This window comes from Colius striatus, chromosome 1 (assembly GCF_028858725.1).
Source record: "Colius striatus isolate bColStr4 chromosome 1, bColStr4.1.hap1, whole genome shotgun sequence".
NCBI lineage: Eukaryota > Metazoa > Chordata > Aves > Coliiformes > Coliidae > Colius > Colius striatus.
Window position 1 is genome coordinate 70,859,740 of NC_084759.1, and position 6,800 is coordinate 70,866,539.

Consider the following 6,800-nt stretch of genomic DNA (forward strand, 5'->3'; position numbering starts at 1 on the left):
TTGGGCCAGAGAGTATTGTTTGTGACTGACTGGTTACTTTATATGTTTTTTAAATTTTATTAAATTGCTTTTGAGACATTAGCAATACTACCTGAGCAGAATTAAAAAATGTGAGTTGTTATAACTATTCCTACAGACATACATAATTAAAAGCTTCAGGATCTCTTAGCACAACAGTAGCTATATAAGTATAGCTGTGGCTAAAAACTCTGGCAGAGTTTTTGTGAACTGTTTTAACACAGAATGTGTTGAACTAATTGCAAGTAATGTAGTGTCACAGTGGATTCCATCATGGTACCATCGTCACCAAAGTGTGAGAAGGAAGAATCTCCCAAGCGGATCCAGAATTTGTAAGTGCTGTGCTCTGGGCAGCATTCTCTGCTTTTACAGATATCATCATACTGAAATCTTGGGGCCACAAGCAGGTCTGGAGGATGTTATGGGCTGCATGTTGCCATGAACCACAGGGCTGAGGTTTGCCAAGTCAAAACATGACTTAGAAAAAACGGTGCAGCAAGCTTTACCTGTAATTTCTTCCACATTCAAGTGTGGTGTAACCCCAGGTATTTTTAGATTAAAGGAAGTTAAGAAATACAGGCTTTGTGGTGGCAGCATTTCTCCCTAAACAAGATATGTTTTGACTTTTAAGCTATTTGGAAGGTGCTGTAGAATAATAAACTCAATGAAATGTAAAGGGAAAAAAAATGGCATGGTAAAATAGGAACCACTGAAGAACTTTTACCAGCTGTTCTGTTCGTGCCTCTGTGTGTGTAACTGAGAGTGTTATCAGTTTTGTTTAAACCCTGATGATCAGAAAAACAGCTGTCAGGATTTTGAAAGGCAAGACTGTGACCTGTTGCTGTGTGGCAGATTCTGTATTTTATTTAAACAGCATCACTTGCATTTAAAACAAAACATGCTGATTCTTCATCTGTCATGTGCTTAGAGTTATTTACAGCTAGGCTTAGAGGGTAATTTTATTTGCCCTAGAACAATTTTATTGGGTGCTCTTCATGTATAAATGGGAATAGTGTGGGTGTACCACAAGAAAAATTCTTGAAAATATTAGACATGTGGGCTACTGGACTTTCCTAGCCTGCAGGAAAAGGACATTGTAGTTCTTGAAATACCACTTTATTTGCTGCCTGGTGTCTTGTCAGGACCTTTCCAACTGGGTTGTTTGTGGGAAACAACAAAATTTTCTTTTGTCTCTCTAGTTCAATCTGCTCACATCAGTTGTTTTGTAAGGCTGGTATCTGAAAAAAATGCCTAGTTATTATTTTCTCTTGATTTTTTTTGTCTACGAATGGGAGTCTGGGTTAGTAGCAGGCAGCTTTATACATTTGCATGCTTCTGAAACCATCTACTTGTTCCACAGAAAGAAGTCTGCAGCATGTCTATATATTCCTTAGTGGATCTGAGTCTGGTGGTTTTCTAATCTAAACTTACTTTCTTTCCTATGACTTTGAAAATAACATGAGATGGGCCTGTTCTCTTAATTCGCATCTCTAGTGTTTTTTATCTTTGTATAAAGGTTTTTAAGTCAGTATATGGAAAAAAAAAGTTTTATATATTTGATTTATATATTTTCCTGCTGAGATTTTTCTTCATCATTTTTGGATTTTATTTCTGTGATAATGTTTTTGTTTTTTCCATTTTTTAGATCAGCCCTATAGGTGAGATTAAATGAGCAGTCAATTCTTAAATAGCCTGCAAAACCAGATGTAAGTTGGTGCTAGTTATTGAAACATTCTGCATTTTCAGCATATTGGTTAAAAAGGGCTTCAGCTGAAATTCTATTCATTTTGTCTGGCTCATAAAAGTTTCTCTGGTGCTGACAGTTAAAAGGGATGACACTCAAGCAATATGTTGAGTCCTGGTATAAACTTTGAGCTTTTAACAACTGCATGCCATAATTATAGCAGAGATACTTAATAAAATTATAAGTAATTAATATCAACATTATAAAAAATGTTAGAAGACTGACAATGATGTACTAGGAATAGGGGAAAAAATACAGTTCCAAGGATTTCTCTTGAATTTTACTTTGTTGTCAGAACCTTTTCAACTTCAACAAACTGGATAGAAAAAGAAAATTCCAAGAGAGATTGCCTCTGACTAGTGATTATCTTAACACTTATTCCACTTAAGAATGGCATGATGTTAACTGCATTGGAAAAGTGTTTCCTTTTATTGTACTGTACAGTGTTCTGCACCATGGTAAATATAGGTGGTTTTCCTTTAGATATGTAATATCAGAAACAGGTGAGTGTCTTTATTTTAGAGAAATAGAATTTTCTAAGCCTTCTCATGGTATTAAACACTTGGGACAAAACTGTACCTGTTTTATGTTTTGTTAAGTTTAAAGATTTTTTTTTTTTTCCAATCCCCTCCCCCCTTTTTTTTTTTTGGAGTTGTGTGTTTCCAAAACTTTAACTTCACAGCTTTCAGACAAATGGCAGAGTTATTTGGAACCTTCTCTATCCCCATATATCTCACACATGTGAGGTTAGAGGTTTTTTTTCCTTGCTTTCAAAAAATCGTAATAGTGCAGTGGTATGGTAATTCAAAAAGAAACTAGTTTTTTCATGAATTTTATTTTTAGAGAGTTGTTCACATGTAACATTACAATCATAGAATCATAGAATGGTAGGGGTTGGAAGGGAAAAATCCTTCAGTATTTTATTCAGTTCAACACTATATATATATATATAGATATATGAGTGTATTTTAACCTACAGTCTGGCAGAGAGCAAAAGTGTTTTTCTGATATTTACTCATTTTTTTGGTCATTTATGTAAATGCTTCTCAAATAGAATCCTCGTGAATTTAAAGCAGGATAAACTTTGATCTTAAATTGCCATTCTCAGTTTATCTATTACACAATTATTTTGCATCTTCAAGTGATAGAATCTTGTGATCCATGCACTTGGGTCCCAGAAGGGGATATCTGAACATGGTGAAGTGAGGTCCCTTAGAAGCTTGTTGTCTCACTGCTGTAAGACCTGACAATTACTTCATTGAGTCAGTCTAATGCAGTTATTATAAATGTAACTTAATAAAGGTCAAACTGTTTAAGTAGAAGTCATCTTCATAAAACATGAAGGTCAACCATTTATACGGTTCAGCACTTTCTGTAAAAACAAACTTTTATCTGTTACAGGGAATGCTTCCTTCTGCCTGGTATCTACGTCTAACCATGTGTAGGAACATTTTCTTGTGGTTAACACTGGCTTGGAGATGTGCAAGTTGCCTCAGGTTTTCCCAACAGACCATTTTATGTGATGCTTGGCCCCTTCCGTGAAGGGAGAGACCGTGAGAAAAAGAGGGAGAAAGCATATAATTTAGCTTTTATTCTTATATTGATATATTTTAAGCAAACCTGGGTACCTCACAGGGGTTTGTTTATTTCAGTATTATTCAAATGCAAACAATTTTTTATAACCTGGTTTTTTACCTATTGGTGTATTTTATGTGGAAGTGTGCACCAAGACAATTCCTAAGTGTAATATTGGGTTCACCTGCATTGTGGGGGATATATGTTTCCCAGGAGATCGAGATAATAGCTTATGCAGAGCTTGTGTGTTCTGGTTAGAGTGCATACAGATAGATCTGCACCACTCCATGACTAGGAGCTGCAGGAAGCGGGTAAAATAGATAACTCCCCTGCTTACCACTGTCTCCTCCAAATCTGCGTCTTCTAAAATAGATTTAGCCTTAGACAATGATAGGAATTTAGAACTGAGAATAGCCTTCTCTCCTCATGTATTTTGAACTGACATTGTGTATCCTGCTCAGTGATTTCCCATTGCTTTTTTCTCCTAACTCTCTGCAGATTACCTCTGTGCGGGCAGTCTGCCCTATTCCTCTCTCTCAATATTGGAAAGGCCCATTTCGCTACACTTGTTTGAGGTCTCTGACAGTTACTTGACACTAGTGGTTCCCCAGCTCAAGTGAGAGAGGGAACTTTTAAAGACAGTCCAGCACAGGGCCACCAAGATGATCAGGGCACTGAAGCATCTTCCTTATGAGGAAAGGCTGCGGGAACTGGGGCTGTTTAGTCTAGAGAAGAGAAAACTGAGGGGGGAGTTTCATTAACACAAGTACTTAAAATGTCTATGTCAAGTGGATGAGGTAACACTTTTTTCTGTAGTGTACAGTGATACTACTGGGGGTAGTGGAACACAAAAAGTTCCACTTAAGGAAAATCTTCTTTCCTGTGAGGGTGAGGGAGCCCTGGCACAGGCTCTCCAGGGAGGGTGTGTAGTCTCCTCTGAAGGTTTTCAAACTCATCGGGATGTGTTCCGTTGCAAAATGATTTCTGTGAACCTGCTGTAGCAGGGGAGTTGGATGGGATGATCTCTAGAGGTCCTTTCCGACTCCTACCATTCTATGGTTCTGTGAAAAGCCAGTTACTGTATACTGCCAGGCCTGTTACCTTCCCCCCACCCCGCCCAAAAGTCCTCTAGCTTTCCATAGATATCATCCAAGATGAAATTATCTGTGCTTGGGTATCAGGAAGGCAGGACGTATATTCATGCGAGACCTTAGCCTCTGACTCTATATGAGAGAGTTTAGCAAATTTACCTTTCAGAAGAGTGAAGTGTTGCACAAATGTTTAATGTTTACTTTTATATGGGGTGATGTTTTTCCTGTGAGGTGAAGGGCAGGCTTGCATATGATGGACATAGTATAAGCCAATCCAAATGCACTCTGCTCATGTTGTTAGCTCTTAGCCTGGCTTTAAACTTGGGTTGAAAGTGTTCACGCTGTGCTCACAGATGGAGATCAGGGGTTTTGCTGATGTACTACTGGGCTTCCTAATCTGTCAACAGGAGCTTGAACCTATGCTTACATGCTGCATGGGTGCTTGAACTCCTTCCTATCCACTGGTAAACACTCTAACCATGGCCTAGTCTGTGACTGGACATGTTCTCGTGTATAAATGGGGTGGGCAAGTGAGGAGGGCAGTGAGGTGAACTGAGAAAAAGCTTGTGCTTACGCTTAACTGACAATGTAGATGTTACTGAAGTGACCAGCTTGACTCCTGAGAACAGCTTTTGGCTTTGCTCCTCCATTGAGCAATAAAATTTCTCCTCCATCTCTTAATCAGCCAAATGGGCTCTAAAATGCATGTTCTTTTCTGTTCTTTTCTTTCTGCATGAATCCAGCAGAATGCAGCTGTTCTGGTTTCAATCTATGTCAGCCACAGAAAAATGTCAAATCTTCTGACAAGTTCTAAGCAGTGCTGATGTGGATTTAAATGCTATCAAGCAGTAAGGACAAATGTATTTTTAGATACTTCTGTCAAGTCTGACATTGATGTGTCCTGTCAGTTCACTGTCAGATTAGCCCTTTGATTTATGTGGAATAATTTTCACATAACTTGCTTGGTGACCTAGAGGAAAGGCAAAACAGGAAATAACCTGAAGAAGTGCCTGCCCAGCTTCTCAGAGACTTGCTTTTGGTGCAGCATCACGGTCACAACCTGTGCTTCTTAGAGCAAAAATAAAACAGTGACTTATCACACTGATACCACGGCAGAAGTATAAGTCAGGAGCTTGCCTGAAAACACTGCAAAAGGTGCATAGTCCAGGCACACATTGCTTTGTCCTGAGGCTAGAGAAAGGGCTTGGACCTGCTGTTACAGCTCAGGAGCTGAGAGCTGTGCACTGTTCTGGGATTATCAACTGCCTCCTCCTGTTCTTAAAAGGCAAAAAAAAAAAAAAAGACACATGGACAACGTTGTCCTGAACTGGCTAGAACTGGCTAGCTTTAAGGAAAGAAGTCACCTGAAGCACCTGATGTGCTGCTTTTACTGCCACTTGTTACTCTTGAAACATTGGTGACCTTTAGCTGTGTGGTAGGAGTGAGTATACAGTGTCCAGGAAGGCTTAGAAGTTAAGTGTCTGAGTCTCTGGCACACGGTGTAATTTTTTTGAAGCATAAAATGCAGGAACCTCTGGTTAAAAATCTAATTTGACATAAAGCCCTGAAAGGGCCTGGTTGGGATTATATATTGAGAGACGAATTTATTTAATCTGAGGGCAGTGAGAGAGGATTAGATACTTTAATTCCCTTCCTTTCCCTAATGACTCTACTGAGTGCTGACACTAGTTTGGCTTGGAGAAGATGACCTGTACACTAAAGTGATTTGTCTGTGCGGTGAATTTTTTTAACACCTCCTGCTGGTAACATGGTGCTGTCACACAAAACAAAAAGCCTGGTTTCATGGGGCATAGTAGCATTTATGCAATCAGAAGTGCCGTCACTCAAGCGGGACGTGCAAGTTACGAATCGGTCTTGCAGATTGTGTAGTTTGGGAGCTATCTTGTCAAGGCAGGTGGGTGATGATTTTCAATGCTCTCACAAGTGAGATGACTTAAGGTGGAAAATGCATGTCAGTAGGAAATGCTGTGGTTTAGCATTTCGGAATAGCTATTATACTTTGTTGCAGAGCTTGGTAAGTTTAGCTACCTAATTTTTGAAATGTACTTGTCAGCTCAGTTTTTACTGGGAATTCTTACATGATAGATACATGACAGTGCAGATGAGGCAAAAAAAAAAATCACTGTGATTAGTAGGTGTTTATTTCTTAGAGGTTGATATGTTTTGGTATGCTTCCAAATTAAATGTGCAATTGTGTTTTTAAACACAGGACAGGGTTTGTTTTTTTTTTAAATCAAAAAAATAAGGCCTGAATAGTTTACTAGCTACCAAGCTAGTAAAGGATTTGGAGCACATCTCCTGTGAGGAACAGCTGAGGGATCTGTTTAGCCTGGAGAAAAAAAGGCTCAGGG